The 19,258-nt window shown below is 32.0% G+C and overlaps 1 protein-coding gene and 1 long non-coding RNA gene across 3 annotated transcripts in view; one reads left to right on the top strand and one right to left on the bottom strand.

Annotated features, from left to right (window-relative positions):
* The window catches only part of LOC150092737 (uncharacterized), a 109,858-nt gene extending 99,419 nt beyond the window's left edge, over positions 1 to 10,439 (top strand). Inside the window, exon 3 of the long non-coding RNA XR_016550504.1 lies at positions 10,425 to 10,439. This is a non-coding gene — a long non-coding RNA (uncharacterized LOC150092737). The remainder of the gene's footprint in view (positions 1 to 10,424) is intronic.
* LOC150092736 (uncharacterized) overlaps positions 1 to 18,277 on the bottom strand; it is a 109,019-nt gene extending 90,742 nt beyond the window's left edge. The window contains exon 1 of one of the 2 annotated variants that reach the window (XM_090414402.1): positions 18,102 to 18,277. The gene's annotated coding sequence lies outside the window, so the exon portion shown is untranslated. The remainder of the gene's footprint in view (positions 1 to 18,101) is intronic. The other variant, XM_090414403.1, reaches the window with a different exon arrangement.
* Between the last annotated feature and the right edge of the window lie 981 nt (positions 18,278 to 19,258).

Genomic DNA, 19,258 nt, shown 5'->3' with positions numbered 1-19,258 from the left:
AACGCAAATTCAATTTGACTAAGTAGTTATTATGCGATTTAAATGCAGTGATAATGAGGATAAGTGCTTCGACACAAGAATATCTTGAAACGTTATCCTAGAGAAAATGAGACATGTTCATACCAAGATAAACTACATAACAAACATTCAGCAAAACTCTGCGTATTTTAATACAAAAACAAATATTGCTCTAATTCCTCCAGTCTTCGCTTAATGAAATCAAGCTTCCATTAACTTCTTTTATTATTAATAGAAGTTAATGGAAGCTTGGTTTCATTATATGCTTAGGTTTAATGCTCAGGTAGGCGATTCTCATTACAAGGAATTACTAAAATAAAAAGAGAATAACTAAGACGTTAACACTTCCCTGTGAATACAATCTTCTTCCTTGAGTCACGTCATTTAGTCCCCCCCCATGTAGACAAACTTTACAATATTCGCGATTTACTAAAGAGGTGCTTAGTTTCTAAAAAAAAGATAGAGAGAAGAAAGCTGGTGCATATTTTCGTAATAAAACAAAACTTCTGTTTTTTCGTCTCGATGATCTTCTTCAAAAATATAGTATTTTGAAATCTCTGCTATCAAGAGTACACAATGTTTGTTCTAAAGGTGTGTCATACCTTTACCACACAACAACAACAGAAAATGTTCAAGGTTTAAAATAAATTTGATTCACTAGTTGTAATGTTTGGAAAGGGAAGAATCGCTGTTGTTATACGCCAAATATAGCAAAAAGTCTGTGAAAGCTTAAAAGTTCTGTGGTACCAACGATTCCTGATATCTTTCATAAATTTTGTTCTTCTACAGCAAAGTGCTACATTAAGAAGAAGAAGAATGATTACCTTAATTGTATGTGCCGATGGAGGTTCGCTTGGAAAGATCTGGGTTTTCAAATCCCGTTTAGAACGCAAGAAATATTTGCAGGGACTTCAGTATGAGTTAGTCAATCATGGAGGTTGCAGGATTTTCCTCTCGGAAACTCGTCTTTTCATCTAGCAAAACAGGCAAATCGGATAGAAGAGCACACGCAATGAACAGTCATAAAATACTCGTCTCGTAGACTTAGTTGTGTCGGCCGTAATTCAAAGCAAATCAAACTTGTCGGAAACTTGGATTTTTATTACCGAAAGAAAAAAAAAAGGACGAAACTGGTGTAGAATATATGCATATAACACAACTTAATAGCCTCGGGTATAATTCTAACCAACCCTACTAGCGTAAATGATTAAATATTATGATTTCGAATTATGATTTTCCTCGACCACCAATTAAAGCCGATGAATGAAATTTTTATCTGAAAGTCAGCGATATCATAATTCTCAGGTCTGATACAAGTTCCTAATTTTCGGCATATCACTAAACATGCACTGTTATGGAAAGATTATTAGAATTTATTAGATTCTAATATTAGAATTATTAGATTACAGATCAGAAGAAAAAGAAAGAGAGAGAATTAAATTCGAAACTTTTCAAAAGTTGATTCTGAGACTTCAGAGGAGAGGTTTGGAGATCAACTTCAAAAAAGCAGAAAACTTTAGGAATCTATCCACTACGAGGGAAGGGGGGGGGCTAAAAAGTTCTGATGAACATCTAGAACAAAAATGATATCAAAGAAACTGAGATAACCACAAGAAAGAACATATCTTAAAACCTTTCATCCCCCATGTTTAATCAAATTGCAATAATTTGTTCTTTTTCTTTTTAGGATATCTTTTAGGATATATAATAATGGCAGAGGATTTGAAGAAATTCGAAGACATAGAAGAGCTGGCCATCATCAAATGTTTCGTCCTGCAAGAAAAGTCCCAACTGTGATTCACCAAACTTTGTGTGAGATTTTAGGGGACTGTGCCATTGATGATAGATGAATAGCAGCCAAATACATTGCAAAGACTCTGGGACTATCCAGGGAACGAGTTGGGATCATTATCCACCAAAATCTGGACATGCAGAAATTTTCAGCGAAGTAGGTCCCCCAAATGCTTGATTGCCGACTAAAAGAGAGAACGTGTGCTGTCATCTCAAGGGATTTTATGTCATTTTGAGAAATCAGGGTGCAAATTTTTTGTGACTCGTATTATGACTGTTGATAAAACATGGCTTCATCACTATGACCCAGAGAACATACAACAGTCAATGGAGTGGAGACACAAAGATTCTCCATGGCCAAAGAAGTTCAAAACCCAAAAGTCAGCAGGAAAGGTTCCAAAGTGCCATTGTCCTTTGGGATATGGATGGTGTAATCCTTACTGAGTATCTCAAAAAGGTGAAACTGTTACAGCAGTAGTTTATTCAACAGCTCTGACGGAAGTAATGAAGAAAAAATGCCGCAGGAAACTGAGCAGAGCACTGCTCATGAAACCCTATTCGCCAGACCTAGCCTTATCTGACTATTCCTATTCCCAAATTTAAAGAAACAGTTGAAATGAACAAAATTTACCATAGATAATAAAGTCACATCTACAACTGAGGACTGGTTTGTGCGACAAGAGAAAGACTTTTTTTTTTTTTCTCAGAGGATTGCAAATGATGCAGCAGCGTTGTAACAAGTGAATAACACTTCGTGGGGAATACGCAAAATAATGTGTAAGTTACATGGTTCTACTTCAAATCCTTCAAGGTAATTATCACATCTTTTCAACACACCCTCGTATAGTCGACAGATCTTAAATGCATGCCGTAAGAAATATTTGTATTATCAAAATAAAATAAAAAAAAAACAACAGATGACATTCGACAATTTTTATATTTGTATTTTTTTTCAATATGAATATATGTTTTTCATAGCACACTCGCGGAAAATAGTCACTCTTTTCATTTTCTTCTGGAAAACAAGAGCTGAGGCAGTACAATATTACTATTGTAATTAGCACAGTTTCTTATGCTCTGGAGATCCGAAAACAGCCTTAAAAATACCTACTGGGCTGACTTTTAACATCTTAAGTTAACATTTAGCATACCGGTCTGACCTAGGAACTTTCTAAATTATTCATAAGCAAATAAAAACGAGTATTAATGTATCATATTTTCAGTTTAAATTGTAGATGATGCATTAGTCATTATTCAGGCAACAATAATCTAGATAAGTTGTTTTTTGTTCATTGATTCTGTTCAAGCTCTTTGAAAAAGCAATGTTTTTTTGTTTTTTTTTAATAATTTTACAAGTGAAGTAGCTTATTTATAGATAGAGAAATTGTTGAAAAATGTGTATTAGTGATTCAAACAATGCCATTAATCTCTTGACACTGCTTCTATCTGAACAAAACCTAACTGCAAAACCAATGACACAAGGATAATTTGGCAAGTTCAATGATTTACAACCTTTAAACCACTATCGTGAAACTGCTACAAAGTAAAAGAAATTTATTTGATGTGATAATCGTTGAAATGTGTTACTGAGCTGTCTGTCAAACGGAGTGGTCTGTAAGAGAATGACAAGGAGACCAAACAGTTAATCCTGAGGGAAAAGTAATTATGTTAAGTGGTGCAGAAATTCTCCTGGCATAACCATTATCGCAAATAATCGTCATCAACCGCCATGGAAACTCACACACAAACAATCCAAAAGTCAAAGCGGAGACAGGATGGCGGATGCCACAGCCCTAACAAAATACACAGATTCGGTCTCTTCATTCGTTATTTTATCTAGTTTCAGATCTGATTTGTGAGAAGAAAAACCAGAGCTATCGGGTATGGGGGAAGGGCTATATCCGTCTCAAAAGGCTAACTCGAACTCACTTGAGTAGGTCTACAGCACGTTTCACGATATGTCTTCCATGATGTCATTAGTAGAACGTACATACGATCCTTAATCAGTGTGGAAGAAAGAAAAAAGTGGTCACTGTTTTAGCGGATTTGTCATAAAAAGAATAGTTGTGAAGTGTTTAGTCCTTATTCAAGGAGGGGGGGGGGAATGTCTAAAGCGTCGAAAAGTATCATCGAATACGAACTGTTATTCGTATTAACTCATATTAGTAAATTAAATTGAATACAAATTTCGTCTTTAATTACCATATTTAGAAAATGTGGTAATTAAAAGAAACAACTGAAAAGAAAAATTGTGGAAATGCATTATTCTTCACTAAAATAGGTGGTTATTTAAATACACTCAGAAATAAAATAAAATTATGCTCGTTGTAATATGTTTAGTAGGACAAAAAAATTCTTAACTAACAACCAAGGAAAATGCAAAATTAATTTTAATTTTAAACTTGAAATATGTTTCACGTTTTTCATTCAACCTCGTAAGAATCACAGCGAGTTGTCTTGAATTGTTTGCATTTTTTTTTTTTCTTCTCCTTAAAAACCCAAACTTTTTTCCTAGAACTGATGCAACAGATTATTGACGCCAAGTTTTCAAAATTGAATCTAACGTAACGCAAGCACAAAAGTTCAGTTTTATAAGCTGCTTCGCCATCTTACGGGCTCATATAAGGACAAAAGTGTGCACTTGTGTTTTGGTATTATGTAATTGAGGGTTTTTATGTTATGAACTTTACGTTTGTGATTAAATATTCACTTGAGGAAAAGTAAAACGTTTTCTCTGTTAAGCCTAGTTGTTTGATATGATGCTTTTGAGAATATCTAAGAGCAAAGGGTGTTTGGTCCGCTTTCGATGGCATCATTAAAGAGTTTTCCATATGGAAAACTTGTATTACTAAACTGCCAACTTCTGCGCCCACATTTGATTTTTAAAAGTTTACCTCGCTTATCTGTTGCGTAAATTCTATCGGAATAAGAAAAAACATCGCTGTCGATTAGGAAGTTTTGTACTTGTACGAAAACTGTTGTGTGCGTGTGCACGCGCGGGTGCGTGCGTTCAGGGCCCACTGATCTTCATACCCCACCCTTTACCGATAGGTCATAATTTACCGACAGAAGCGAGCCTTGATATGCTGCCCATAAGTGCAAAACTGTGGAGTAGATAGCATAACACACACGCAACCTTAATATTTTTCAGTAAAAATTTAAGTCGCAGGAAAAGTATTATTATTATTACAGCTTGATACCTCCAAGTAGTCCAAGAACACACACGGCGGGGGGGGGGGGGGGAGACACTCTACTACTCCGCTACATGCATAACAAATAACAGAGGAATGGGATATATTTTGACTTATACCAAAAAGTATTAAAATATTTAATTGTAAAGTAAGAATTATGTAAAATATCCCTTTCAAATTAATAGAACTTTTAATATATTGTAGTCTAAACGTCTTCCTCTTTATAGTTTTTTTATCCCGCTTATAGTGCAGGGTCCACTATAATTATGCGACTGTGGGAAACCCCAACCGGGCAGTCTCGCGTTGGGGAGAGGGGGAGATGGAATCATATATCAGTTGCATAAATTGGAATTCAGTTTATGCAACTAATTTTGAAGTTCTGAAAAGCGCATAAAATCTTTAAAAATCAATAAATTAATGATCGATGAATTGATATCATACTGAAAAAAAATCAACTTCTTTACACAAATAGATTGCTAAAAGAGTTGCAAGTATTTGACGTAGAATAAAATTCGGTGCACTTCCGTTGGCTTAGCTAATTAATTAAAAAAAAAAAAAAATTTTAGCAGCGTCTAGTGTCTATACATCCTTGACAATCAAGTTTGTTGTGCTTTCGGCATTCTAACCGTTGGCTTCCCCCACCCCCTTCATTCCTAGAAATGGAAAAAAAAAACCCTCATTATCGTGCATCTGAGAACTGTTTACCTTATTCCTGAAATCATTCCATGAACGGGCAAATATATATATATAAAACATTCCCTGCAGAACGAGAAAAGGAATAGGGTGGGGGAGGGCTGAATAGAACAAAACATAGGCCAGTAGAGCAGAGCAGAGCTGTTTAATCAATAATTCTGTCTGGACCCGTGTTAAGTGGCGCTTCTGTTGGCAGTGAAGGTGTGGCCAGCTTCCAGCAGGTTACGTTTATAGCGAAAGGGGAGGGACAAACGGTGACATCTGCACATACCGACCTACAGCACTAAGGGCTACTTTGCCCATCTAAACAATTCACGAGCACTCAAACCCTAAGGGAAGAAGAAATAAAACACTTTTCGTTTTCTTTATGTGCCAACAACACAACAACTAAGACCCTTTAAGCTAACAAAAACTACTATTTTAGTCGCAAACTCGGTCATAGATTCAGGGGTCAAATGACATTTTCTACTAGCGACACTACACTTTACTTGTCCTCCAGTACCCAGGTGTTTGTTAGCGTGTAAGAACACACCCATGCTTCTGTGTAGATGAATATACAAGGAGAAATAATTATAGCCGCTTTTTTTATTAATATGATTTTTTTATTATTATTATTTCCCTTGATGCGTTATGGAATGTACAATAGCAGCATCGGCCATCGTTCTCCCCATCTTCCAATTACGTTTACGAACAAAAATTACAGTTTCTGTTCGTAGTATTCAAGAATAGGCTCAGTTTGTTTTACATTTCAAGTCGGTTATGAGCACAGAGTTAATTGGAATCAAAGGCTGCCCAGTTTTCTGAAGGAGCTGAAGACCTATCCAAAGGCTTAAAACATTTCAACCAAATAAAAAAGCATTAGTTGCACTTATATTACAATATTCTCCGTTTAGAATGATTTCACTTCTCACATTTCATACTATCTTTCCGTTGTTTCAAATAAAGAAATAACATTATTCCGAATACAGTTATTACGGATGTGTATTGTGAAAAATTTCTCATTTATCTTATTAAGACAAGTATAAACTGAGATAAATATAAATATAAAATTAAAATGTACGTATTGCGCTTCTGTTCACTTTAATTATCATCCCAAAACAGGAATGATAATTATCATGGGAAAAAAGCACAATACTAGTTTTTTTTATTGCTCCGTTTTAATTATTACTAATTTGGCAATTGAAGAAATAACAGCTATGTATCGATATGAAAGATATTTAACGACATTGAAAATTTAAATAGTGAAAAAAAAAAGAAAAAAAAAAGCAATTTCCCTGTATTTTTATTTATTTATTTTTTTTTTCTAATAACCAAAACCAGACAACATTTTGATGTCGTTCAGTCAGGGGTATATACAATTTTTTGAAATTTTTACGGATTGATTTAATGGAAGCTTTATAGCTTAAATATCTCACGGAATATAAATTTGAAATTAGATATAAAAGTCAGGAATAGTAAGAATTCTAATCCAGTTTTTTAATAATTAATTTTTTTGCTTCGGAACTACAAACAATTACTACGAAAATTATAACTAAACTTGACATAAGATGATATTTAAGTTTTGGGAATTAAAACTTTTTTCAAAAAAAAAAAAAATTCTGAAAACAAAAACGTACAGTGCTGTATTTGCTACAGCCAACTACGATGAAGCTAGAAATTTACACTAAGAGGAATTAGCCGTAATTATATCAGAATATCCACAATTAGTCTTTCACCACACACAGATTGATCTAATTAGTATTAATAACGATAATTATAATAACATACAATCGAAAAATCACTGAATAAGAACAAAAAATCATTTGAAGGATGAAAATACTATGGAATTTTAAAATTCAGACAAATCGACATTTAGAACATAATTATAACATATATGTGGTTGAGAAGAAGAAATTAAGCTTCATTGATATAACAGTACCAGAACACAGTAAAGTAGAACATCTAAAAAATAAAAGATAATAAAATACTGAGATTGACCAATTATATACTGGAATAAGAGTCGGTGCAATACTTAAATAACTTCAAAAATATCCACATAAATTAGGCCTCCTCCTCCTCCTCCTAGAAGTAACATGTTTTCAACTAATATATATATATATATGTTAAAGATACCAAGCAATTTTATATATAACAGTTAAAGTTAAACCTAAAGAAAAATGCAACTTTCTTGGTTTCTTTCTATTTTAATTATTTATTTATTTATTTATTATTTTTTTTTTGTTGTTGTTGAAAACGGTTTACATCTTACGAGTTAAAATTTGATTCTTTGGTCATGAGCAGGGTGACCACATCTAGTACTTTCGTACTAGATCTAGTACGTTTTTATAAATTTTTAGTGTTTTAGTACGTTCACCAACAGATCTAGTACTTTTCCCCTTCCGAATAATAATAATAATAACAATAACAACATGACAGTTAGACATATGAGTTTAATATTTTCTCTTCTCCCACCTCCCCATATATCACGTTCAATGACACGAGAATATGATTTCCCTTTTTTTCCTACCCCTCTCACTGTTCGCTAGTCTTCTCCCCCCCCCACGATCCCGTACTCACGCAATCCAACTGGCATTAGTCAATGAAAATATATTCTTCGCTGTTCAAACACTTCTCGCGCGTTATAAGAAGTCCAGTGTTTTTATTAATTTTATTAACAAAAACTTCTTTAATTCTTCATCGAAAATATTATTATTTAGATTTTACTTTTAAACATGGACAAGAAAAACTTTCTAAATTTAAATTTGATTCTAAATCTCAGGGGAAAAGTCATTCATTCAGTCAGTAAAGTACATAAAATTGAAAGTGAATATCTCAATGCCAGCCTTTCCCACTCACAAGAAACCACTTCTCACACAGGTAATTCAGATAAAAGAGAAAGTGATGTCAGTTATGATTCAAATTCAGGTTTACAAGGTTCATCTAAAAAAGACGAAAAAATCATATAAGCAAAAATTCAAAGAAGAATGGTTGGAGGATCCCATTCTTAAATCCTGGATTTATTCAGGTAAAAGTAAAGGACACACTGCTTATTGTAAATTTTGTGATATAAGCATTAATGGTAGCAAATGTCTATTGATTCGTTATGCAAACACTCCAAAACACAAGCAGAATGTAGAATCTAAAAGAAATCACCAGGTATAATGTCATTGTTTAAATCCAGTTCCAAATTCTAGTCGGGAAAATAAATTCAAAAGGCAGAATTAAGATTATGCGCATAGCATGCAGACAGGTCCCTTCCGTCCAGGGGTGCAAACAACCCAGGAGGCACAATTTAGGGGCGATATAATCGAACACGTTCATAAAAAATAGGGAATAAATAATACACTGAACTGTCTGTGCATATTTGTCACCTTCGAATGTGAGAGATTTCAGTGAGGGGCTGAGTCGCTGGGTAGTTAAATAAATGATACGAGCTTCAACACAACGTACTTTAATCACTGCTTTCAAGCACACTGAACAAACATTCTAGGAGTTTCTTGAGTTTTCTTCTTGATGAACCTGTGTTTCACTCCGGATTTCTCCATGAGTGCAGGTCACAAAGGTGCCTCCAACGATCTCGATCTTGAGCCTCTCTCTTCCATGTTATACCCATAGATTTCACTAGTGGATTTTCTCATCTTGTAGGTGGTATTCCTGGTTTTCTATTTATTCTTGTTGCCAGTTGAATATTCTATATGTCCATCTGTTATTCCTGAGTTTGGCTATGTGACCTGCCTATCTCATCCTGCTTTCATATACTGCAGTTACCACATCTTTTATGCCTGATCGCTTTCTTAGTTCCGTGTTTCTAACATGTTCCATTTTGCTGATGTTACAAATCCTACGTTCAATTGCACGCTGAGTTATTCTGAGAGTCTTCTTCTTTTCTTGTCGTGTTTCATGTTACATTATAGGAGTATGTTTGTTTATTATATAAAAATAAGGTTTTTTACTATTTGTTTTTTTTTTCTTTATTTTAATATACATTCCTCTTAATGTGCAGTATAATAAAATGATTCGTAACGTGTTATTGTACTCGGGATCTTTTAATTTTTAATGGAAAGGGGGGCACAAAATTTTGCATTCAGGAGGCGCAAACCAACTGAACGGGCCTGAATGACAAACACAATCTGCTTTTGTGGCTTATGGATACTCTTCCAACTCTATTGAAAACAATTGCTCCTGATAGTGAAATTGCTAAGAAAATAGTGTGGACGCACTAAATGTAACTATCTTTATTAAAAATGCTTTGGCTGTAGATTCACGCAATGAAATCTCAAAAAAAAAAAAAAAAAAAAAACTCCTTTGATGAACGGACTCCTTTTGACAAAAGAAAAATTTAAACATTCATCAGCTACAGATTTTACTATTTCTGAAGAGTTAATTAATTTAGAAAAATCTGCTAAAAATAATGAATAAATACTTCCAGTGTTATAGCATAATAAATAACTGAAGATTTAATGTTACATTATTTAAACACTAAAAATTATATGGTAAATTAATACACATGTGAAGTGTTAGAGTTACAACTGGGACTTCTATTATGATGATTGACAACTGCAGCTCTTGGACTTGTAGATGACTACAGTGAGGTGAGTTTTGACTTTTTTTTTATTTTTTTATATTTGTTGTACATGTGTTAATTTAGCGGTTTGACATTGATTTCACTTATGATAATAAGGTAGTAATATCGTAAAATGCCCTACATAGAGTGAAACGAAAGCAAATGAAAATTTAGTACTTTTTTTTCAGATCTAGTACCTTTTTCCTGCATAAGTTAGTACGAAATATTTTTGCTGGGTGGTCGGTCACCCTGGTCATGAGGAAAGGACAAGCTTTGATGGAGAAATGCCGAAACAAAGCGACGAAATTTCAATTTTGATGATGTAACATGATCGTTGTACAATAAATAAAAAAGGCTGAGGCTTATGGTAATAGAGCTACTCCTTTTTACCCACCACCTTTTGTAATGGAATAGCTTCATTACTACAAAGTTTTAGTTTTTGTTCATTGTGCTGCATTCAGAATATTCCAAATATAGTACTTCTACTACTACTACTACTATCACTATAATAATAATAATAATAATAATGCATTACTTAGAGGCTAAAAATCATTAAACAAAATTAATGAGTATGCAAGAAATTGCATTACATGAATTTTTATTGATATACGAATACACTATAACATTTCTCTATCATTTGATTATTTTCATTACTTGTAATCATTGATAAAATCAGCTATCGTCTTGATCATTTCTATTTCTCTCTCTCTCTCTCTGTTTATATATATATATATATATATATATATATATATATATATATATATATATATATATATATATATATATAAACCAGTTAAAGTTATTAAACCTAAAGATACAGCCTGTAATAAACGGTAAAGATCGGTATATAATATAATCATTAAACACAAAAACTTGTATTTTCTGACAATGCAATTTGATAGCATATAATAATATATGGTCACGAAGCATCGGAATCTCTTAAATTAATTTGTTCTCAGGATTAAATAAAAACATAAACATTAAGTAAAAAAAATTCTTTATATGAGATATTTTTCAACTGAAAGTGAGGTAGAGGGTTTTCTATACTGTGACCCGTCAAAGATCGAAACCCACGGTGGCATGGTTGTTTATCTTTTATTGTGTGCTTTGATCCACATATCAGTTTTTTTCGGTAAATTATTATCACTATTTTGCATGCATTGCTTAATTTGATAAACTCAAACAGTTTATCCAAACTGCAATGCATTTTAACTGCTGTAATGTTTTTTTTGGTGTGTGTTTTTTAACTGCAGGGGTGTGTTGAGTAATGTCGATACAGTGCATCGAGTGGCATATTTCACCTATGCAAGAGCCCTAGTTCTAGGACTCATGCATAGGCTGTAACTGTCATGTTTCCTTCACACTTTACAGTATTTGTCCTTAGCAGAACACTTCTGGAGAAGGCAGTGTCCATCGATACCATCCTGGCTAATCCTACTTAATTCTAAGACCATACACTATTTCCTTCCTTTGAATCAAAGTACTTCAAAGAAAATCTTAAGTAGATAGTAATATTATCAAAAGTGATGATAATATTTAATATCATCTATGCTGATATTAAATATTAGATTTACACCAAAAGAGATAAGTTCTAAGGCTGTGTATTACGTCTTAATTAATTGTGTGGGCTCTTCGGTTTTTCTCTGGTTTTTGCAAGGGTAAAAACGCCATCATCTCCATATGAGCTTAGCTAACTTATATTTGAAAATTTATGTAAATATGTTTCGTGTCGTAGACGGGATTTGAACCCAGGTTTTTTCTGATTAACAGGCACGTTATTCTACACACACACACGCACACACACAAAGAGAGAGAGATCACATTGCACCACCCTAACCAACGACTGATACCTTCACCTTAGGCCAAGATTGCAATCACCACCTGCTGTAATCGAACAATGTCCATGACAATAGGAAACTCTGCGGTCTCCTGGTTAACATTCTATTAGCAAACCACTGATGTCAGAGGAAATTGGAGAAAAAAGAAGTCAATGATCTTTGCTAAAAAGATCTACATCTTTTTAGATATTATTATATTTCCTTCAGAAACCCAGATTTCTATCTTCTCCTCCCATAAAGCAAGCAGATTTGAGAATACACGCAGTTAATTAGTAAAATGCGTTTAATGGGTAGTTTCCCCCTCGTGATGAGTCCTGGGAGTTCATGGAGGAGATATGTAATAATGATAATAATATATAAAATCTCATCGTGATTAGAAAGCAGAGAGATAAATATCTTTTGCTGATTTTTACTATCGTCTGCATGTATACAAACGTTATATAATGTAATCGTGGCAAAAATTTTGTGACAGATTTTGTGGTATTATTGTACTTGCAACATAAGTTCCAAAAATTATAAACAAAACAATTTGAATATCTTGTAAATACTGGAATTAGTTTCAACATCGCTTTAAAAAAATAATAAAAATAAAAATAAAACTCAGTATGATTACTTGTCCATTATACTTTCAGTTATCAACAGAATACCTTCCATATCATTTTTATCTCAGTCAATCATTTTAAACGATTCAATGGAAAAACACTAAAAATGGATTAAATGAAAAACACTAGGGAAAACAAAACAAAACGATGTTAGCATGGATTCAGGATTTCCTTTTGAATATATAAATAATTTTACTAAATCATTCCTGTTGAAGCATTCATTTGACATGTGAAAAATAAAATAATAAGTAGCCTTGTGTTATGTTTATTTAAGAAATCCAGCCAAAAGATGAATAATTGAATTAAGGCTGGTTAAAAATTTGTCCCAATTGTGTTCGTTTTGCAATGTGTCCAGCATCCCTTATACTTCACTTCTCCTCCACTCAGGGCGAGTAATTTGAGAACAATTCCAACGCTGCAAATTTCCTTGTCCAAGACTCGCAAAAACTGACAATTTTTTCTTTCGTAGTTCTTCAAATTGTCCCACTCCCCAATTCCCTCTCGATGTCCTACTTTTTGGTAAACAGGAAGACCTACATCCGACGTCAGACAGTAGCAGCTGAAGAAAAAAAAAATGAGAAAAAAATACTCCGCCCTTTCCCCTTCCTCTAGGGTCAATTACGGCAGCTGAGGTAAGCTTTACGTAGAGGAGACACTGTTTGGTCCTAACGTCGACGGTCGCAGCTTTTCTTTTGCCAGTCGGGGATTCCCTGACCTCGTAACCAGGTGGCGAAGTGGGGCATAGAAGAACTGGAGTCTCTGCGTTCAAATTACGAAACAGAATTTTGTTAAAATGACATGAACAGTAGACCAAAATGAAAACAAAAGTCTTAAAAGCATTAAGACTTTTTTGTGACAAATTATAGGTTATGCAGATTTTGATTAGAAGGAAGTTTATCTCATCTTCTTGCAGTAATATTTAGCAGCCATGAACATTTTTGTCATTCTTCAAATCCATTCTTTATTCCTGATTGACTGACGATTAATTTTCAGATGATTATAAAATCTACGCTTAATAAATTAGCCATCAACAGGAACAAGAAAAATCTATCTGAAGCAAGATTCATTTTTGCAAAGAATAATCACAGTGTTCCTTTTAAAACAACCATAAACGGAAAGATACCTTGGTACATTTGATGAATGATATTGACTCTTTTTAACTGATAACAGCCAACAAAGAATAATAATAAGCCCGTTTTCGGATTTTACTCGGTCTGGAAAAACAACACATATATGTATGCCAATTAATCATGAGTTTTGTTTGATATAATTACAATTTATGTCCGAACTCCTTATTATTATATCTTGTCAAGCATTCGCAATCCTTACAAATGATCACGGCATAGCAAATCATAATTAAATTTCCCATTCAGAGTCACGAATCATTCAGAATATTTTCAAAAGTTTAGCAGATACTCAATTTGTCCACATTTATCCTTTCACCTATGATTCCAATTTAATGGGAACATAAAGTTGTTTCATTATGTAAGCCCATATTACATTAAATTATACATTTACATAGCAAGCCTACTTTAATTTCCTCACAATCCTTCGATTGCATATAGGAAAATAACAAAAAAAAAAACGAACAATTTTGCAAATGAACAAACAAAATACAAAATTGAAATGTAATATCAAGATTTTGCAGATATGCGAATCTTAAAGCATCTTTAATAAAGAAGGTTTAGTAAGTTTCCTATAAATCTCGTTAGTTGTTTTTCTTTTATTATCCATAAAATTCTCGAAAATATCAACTTCACTTATTATTATCTTTCTCAAGTTCGTTCTTCTCATGTAAACTTCAAGCTGATGTGGGGAAAACAAATAGCACAGATAGCACTTGATATCAGATTTTTCGTATTGAATTCAATCGTATATAGTTTCGTATCACGTTAATGCTATTTATCAAGCACTGTTAAAGTGGAATACAGTATACGATACTTCATTACTGTATTCGTATTATTATTATTATTATACAAATGTACAATATCTGTAATTTTATACAAATAAAAGCCTCAAAAATTTGACAAATTATCAAGGGGTAGACAGGATGAAATCAGTAAAACGTTAAAATATCGGATTTAAAATTTTATTTTAAATTCATATTTTAAAATTAACCTTAAAAACAAAAGCAAACATAGGTGAATATAATAAAAATGTAACGAAGATTTATTAACTGAATATAAATCAGTCCTTTCCATGCCAAAAATCCTCCTTGACAAAACTGTATTGAATTCTTAATAAAGATTAAAATAAATTTAACTATCCTTGATATACTACATATTGTCAAATACTTTGTGCAATACATGTGCTAACAAGAAAGAAAGAAAAAAAGTAGAGGAAATATATGACTTTAGGTGACCATTAATTTTCTAAGTAGAAGTGGATATTTTCAATTATGTTGCTGCATCGGCCAGAAATTGTTCAATGTAATTTTCGTTTCTGTTATAAGAACACTTTTAGGCAATAAAAATATAAGATTTAAAACATTTTTGCTGTAAAGCAACATTTTATTTAAACACATCGGTACTTTTAAGTATTCATTTTAAAATTAAGAACTTCGAATCTATATAAGCACGATTTTGCAGCAGTTATTTTTCCAATAAAATGTCAAAAATCTTTCAACGCAAGCACCATCTGATGAAAATGATGAAACTGCTTTATTTTAAGAAGTAACAAATTCTTCAAATCATATCGAATATCCAAAACAGAAAGGACTGTTTAATGTTTTTTTAAATATTTTTTTTCATGTCTAGTTGCGCTAATTTAGTGAACTATGCATTTTATAGGCTTAAATCTACACAATCTATCATACCATACTTATTCTAGCTAATCACAGTTGCATTATGATTTTGAGAAATTAAAGAACATAACTTCCTTGAACCCTTGCAAGGTCATAAATACTTGCAAACCAATAAGCGTGTAATTTATACCATCTCAAAAAAAATCATTTCCATCACATTCATAAATATTTATAATAATACCTATATTTATAATCTAGTTCATGTATTCTTCGAATAATTCAGAATGAGATTAATTTTAATGAAACTGCGTATTTTCGTAATTTATATCTAGTCTTTGAAAATATCATTCCCATGACTATATATATAGTCCATTATATATAAAATTATATTATAAACTACATTATGTTATATATAAATTATATGCTAGAAGTAAAGTACACATTTTTAATCAAATGTATGTATTTTCATATATACATTTCATACATATATACAATCAGTTTCCTCTATGTTATGAAATATATATTCAACTAAAGTTGGACTTACTGATTATAAAAAATACAAAAGGAACCTTTTAAAATCTTATTATGATGATATATGTACGCTAAGATAATATTTGTTCCTGCCCGACAATATTGAAATACAAATAAACATTAGTTATAAACATTAGTTATAAAAATTAGTTATTTGAAATACAAATAAACATTAGTTATAAAAATTAGTTATTTGAAATACAAATAAACAGTTATACAATTTCTTCATTTCTTTTATTAAAATAAAGTAATTTTTTCAGCATATGCATCAAAGCAAAACAAACAACTTTGCATGCATGATTAACATAATGTGTTCTTTCTATATTATAAATGGCTTTCCATCGCCATTCTGATATTTATATTGACCAAGAATGGCGGTGGAAAGCCGAACAAAATTAGTCTTTAAATGAAAACCTAAAGAAATATTTACATTAAAATATTATTAATTTATAAAGATATGATGAATTAATAATGTAAATACTGTAGCACTTCAACAAGATCTACTTACATAATCAATGATAAATGAGTTAGAAAACATGAAGCAGACGATAATAAACCGTATGATAGATATTAGATCTATCAGACTGCATTAGATATTAGATCGTCATTTTGATTAGATGACGGACATTTCAGTTTACTTTTTTAGGATTTGAAAATAATGAGCATCCATGAAAAACATTAACTTTATTTATCTATTTATTGCAAATTTTTAAAATGGGATCTGCAACTTATAGTGTACTTTCATCGAGGCTATAAAGTTGTAAAGATGTACAGATTCATGTAGCAATTAGTGCGTTATATACAAATCTTATTACATGATTATGTTAAACTTTCAGACAGCAAATACAGAAAAAATAAACGAACCTTGAAACTGTCTCGAATTGCCCATAAATAGGAACCAGAAATTAATTATTTTAATACTGATATTCTTTGAGTAATGAAGCACCTACAACAACATATGTATGACTGCTCATACCTATGGAAAAAGCGATTTTGTAAATAATACAATGTTTAAAATATTAATTGAAAATTAATAAAAATAATTAATTTTTATTAATTTTCAAGCCATACACGTAAAAAAAGCGTGCTTTACTTTATTTAATTTTACAAAATCACAAATTATACATATGAAATTAAATATCAGTTAAATGGAATCACTATACTTATGCCAATGCCCTTTATTTGGCTTCCAGTTTTATTAGTTTTCTTTTCATCCAGGTATCGGTAGCATAAGTAAGTGATATTAAAAAAAAAAAAAAACTAAAGGTGGTAAAGAAGAAAATGCAAACAGATTCATGTGAAGAAGGTGAATACGGCACAAAAAGATAGTCGTTGTTATTCCTTCTAAATAAAGATTATTTCAGTTTATAGGAATAATCACTTCGGTTATGTCAGATGTTCATTTTATTTATTTATTTTTTGCTACCTTATATGTGCCTATTTTGTATGCTTGTTTTTGTTTACTTTGACTAATCAAAAACGTTTTACCCTAACGTAAACTGCACACTGACATTGAAAAAAAGAAGGAAAAAAAATCACGCATCAGAGACATCCGACATATTAAATATCACAAACACGTGCGCTTGTACCTTTGCATCAGAAGAAAACTGCAGCAGACGAAAATAATCCGTGAATGAGAATTTATTTCAACTGGAATTAGGTAAAAATATCCAATGCAGTCAGTGTCATTATATGACGCTTTTCAGCAAATTAGCTATGAGTGCATAAAATAAAGACTAATAATTAGCTTTTATTTTATTTTTTGATCCACAGTTGAAATTATTGAACCGTGAGTTAAATGTATAATTTATCTTGTACTGCCTCTTGTGTAAAATATATACAGTAATAACAGATATTTCATTATCTTAATACATTACTGAAATAAGATGCTGTAGCAGATTTAATACTATAAAATATATTGCGAATGAAGCCATATTGCTTAAATAATTTAATATTATGATGAGCGACAATATATTTATATTTAACAGACTTAACTAAAAAATGTTCAGCTTAATCAGCAATACGGCTGAATGCGGTTAATTTGCATAATGACTTAGAAAAATCAATTTGATACAACATTTACATATTTCTTAAAAATAATGTTTAAAAAATCCTCACGTAATAGACTTTTTTTAAAAAAAAGCGGCTCACCACGTGAAGAGCTATTCCTTGACGTAATACTTCTTATTTGATAGGGGGGTGTAGAACAGCACAACAGATGTAATGACTAGAAGAAATCACAATGTTTCCTCCATGGAATGAATGGCGTCAAGGCTATATATCTTAAGTTTTCGTAACGTTAGCGAAATCCCTGTTATCATGTCTACCATGCTGCCATTAAACCGCTGTTCTGATTTTTGATAACACCGCCCTCTCGTGGATAGTTCTTAAACAATTTTGCTTTTCTCTAAATTCCGACAGAAGAGGTGTTCGCAGCCAATTGTTTAGATAGCGGCATCTGATTGGAAGGTTGGCTTAGTAGTGGGTGGAGCTATGAAAGAGAGGGACACTTACTGCGTACCCGTGGGCATGCAATGACGATCCTTACAAGCTAAATCGATTGGTGTTCTTAGAATCGGTAAACACAGCTTCGGAACGTTGTTTTACTGCTTAAATTTATAGTTGTACACACCCCTATGCTTCCTGTTATGGAAAACAAACTAGAAAATGCACGGGTGTGCGTGCGCCATTTGAAAATTGCGTCTGCTAATGGCGCAATAGTAGCAATATATTATAAATACTGTATATTTATCTCAAAGATCTGGTTTTTCTATTTCTAGCCGTGAGGATTTTTGAACGAACAAAAAAAAAAAAAAAAAAAAAAAGAAAGAAATGATTGCGTCAGTATTACTTATATTTGATTTGCAAAAGATATAATGGACAAAATATACATTATCTATAAAACTCATTATTTTTGGCAAAATGGCTTCAATTATAAATATCATCTAGTGAAACAAACAGTACTTTAACATAGTGACAAAAATTTTTAAAAAAATTAATTAAAAACACTACCGAACATGCAAACATTAAATTATTATTTAAACTTTTTTTTTCTGTTTTAAATAATAATATGGAATTAAACAAAATTCCATATTAAAAGCCAACATTTTAAAAGCCATTATATATTTGAGATTTTTATTTTATCTATAATTTTCGATATGACATGAATTTGAAGATTTGGAGATCTGTAAAAGAATCGTGGAGTTCCGGGGGGGGGGGGGGGGGAGCGTAATATACTCCTGTACAATCAAAATAGACAACGTTAGTAAGTTATCTTAAAGAAGCGAACCTTCGCTATTTGAATAAAT

The sequence above is a fragment of the Typopeltis vanoorti genome, chromosome 25 (assembly GCF_054136105.1).
Source record: "Typopeltis vanoorti isolate ZY-2024b chromosome 25, IOZ_Tvanoo_1.0, whole genome shotgun sequence".
In the NCBI taxonomy this organism is placed as follows: Eukaryota; Metazoa; Arthropoda; class Arachnida; order Uropygi; family Thelyphonidae; genus Typopeltis; species Typopeltis vanoorti.
Note: the sequence above shows the minus strand (reverse complement) of the source record. Positions and strands in the feature narration are given on the sequence as shown.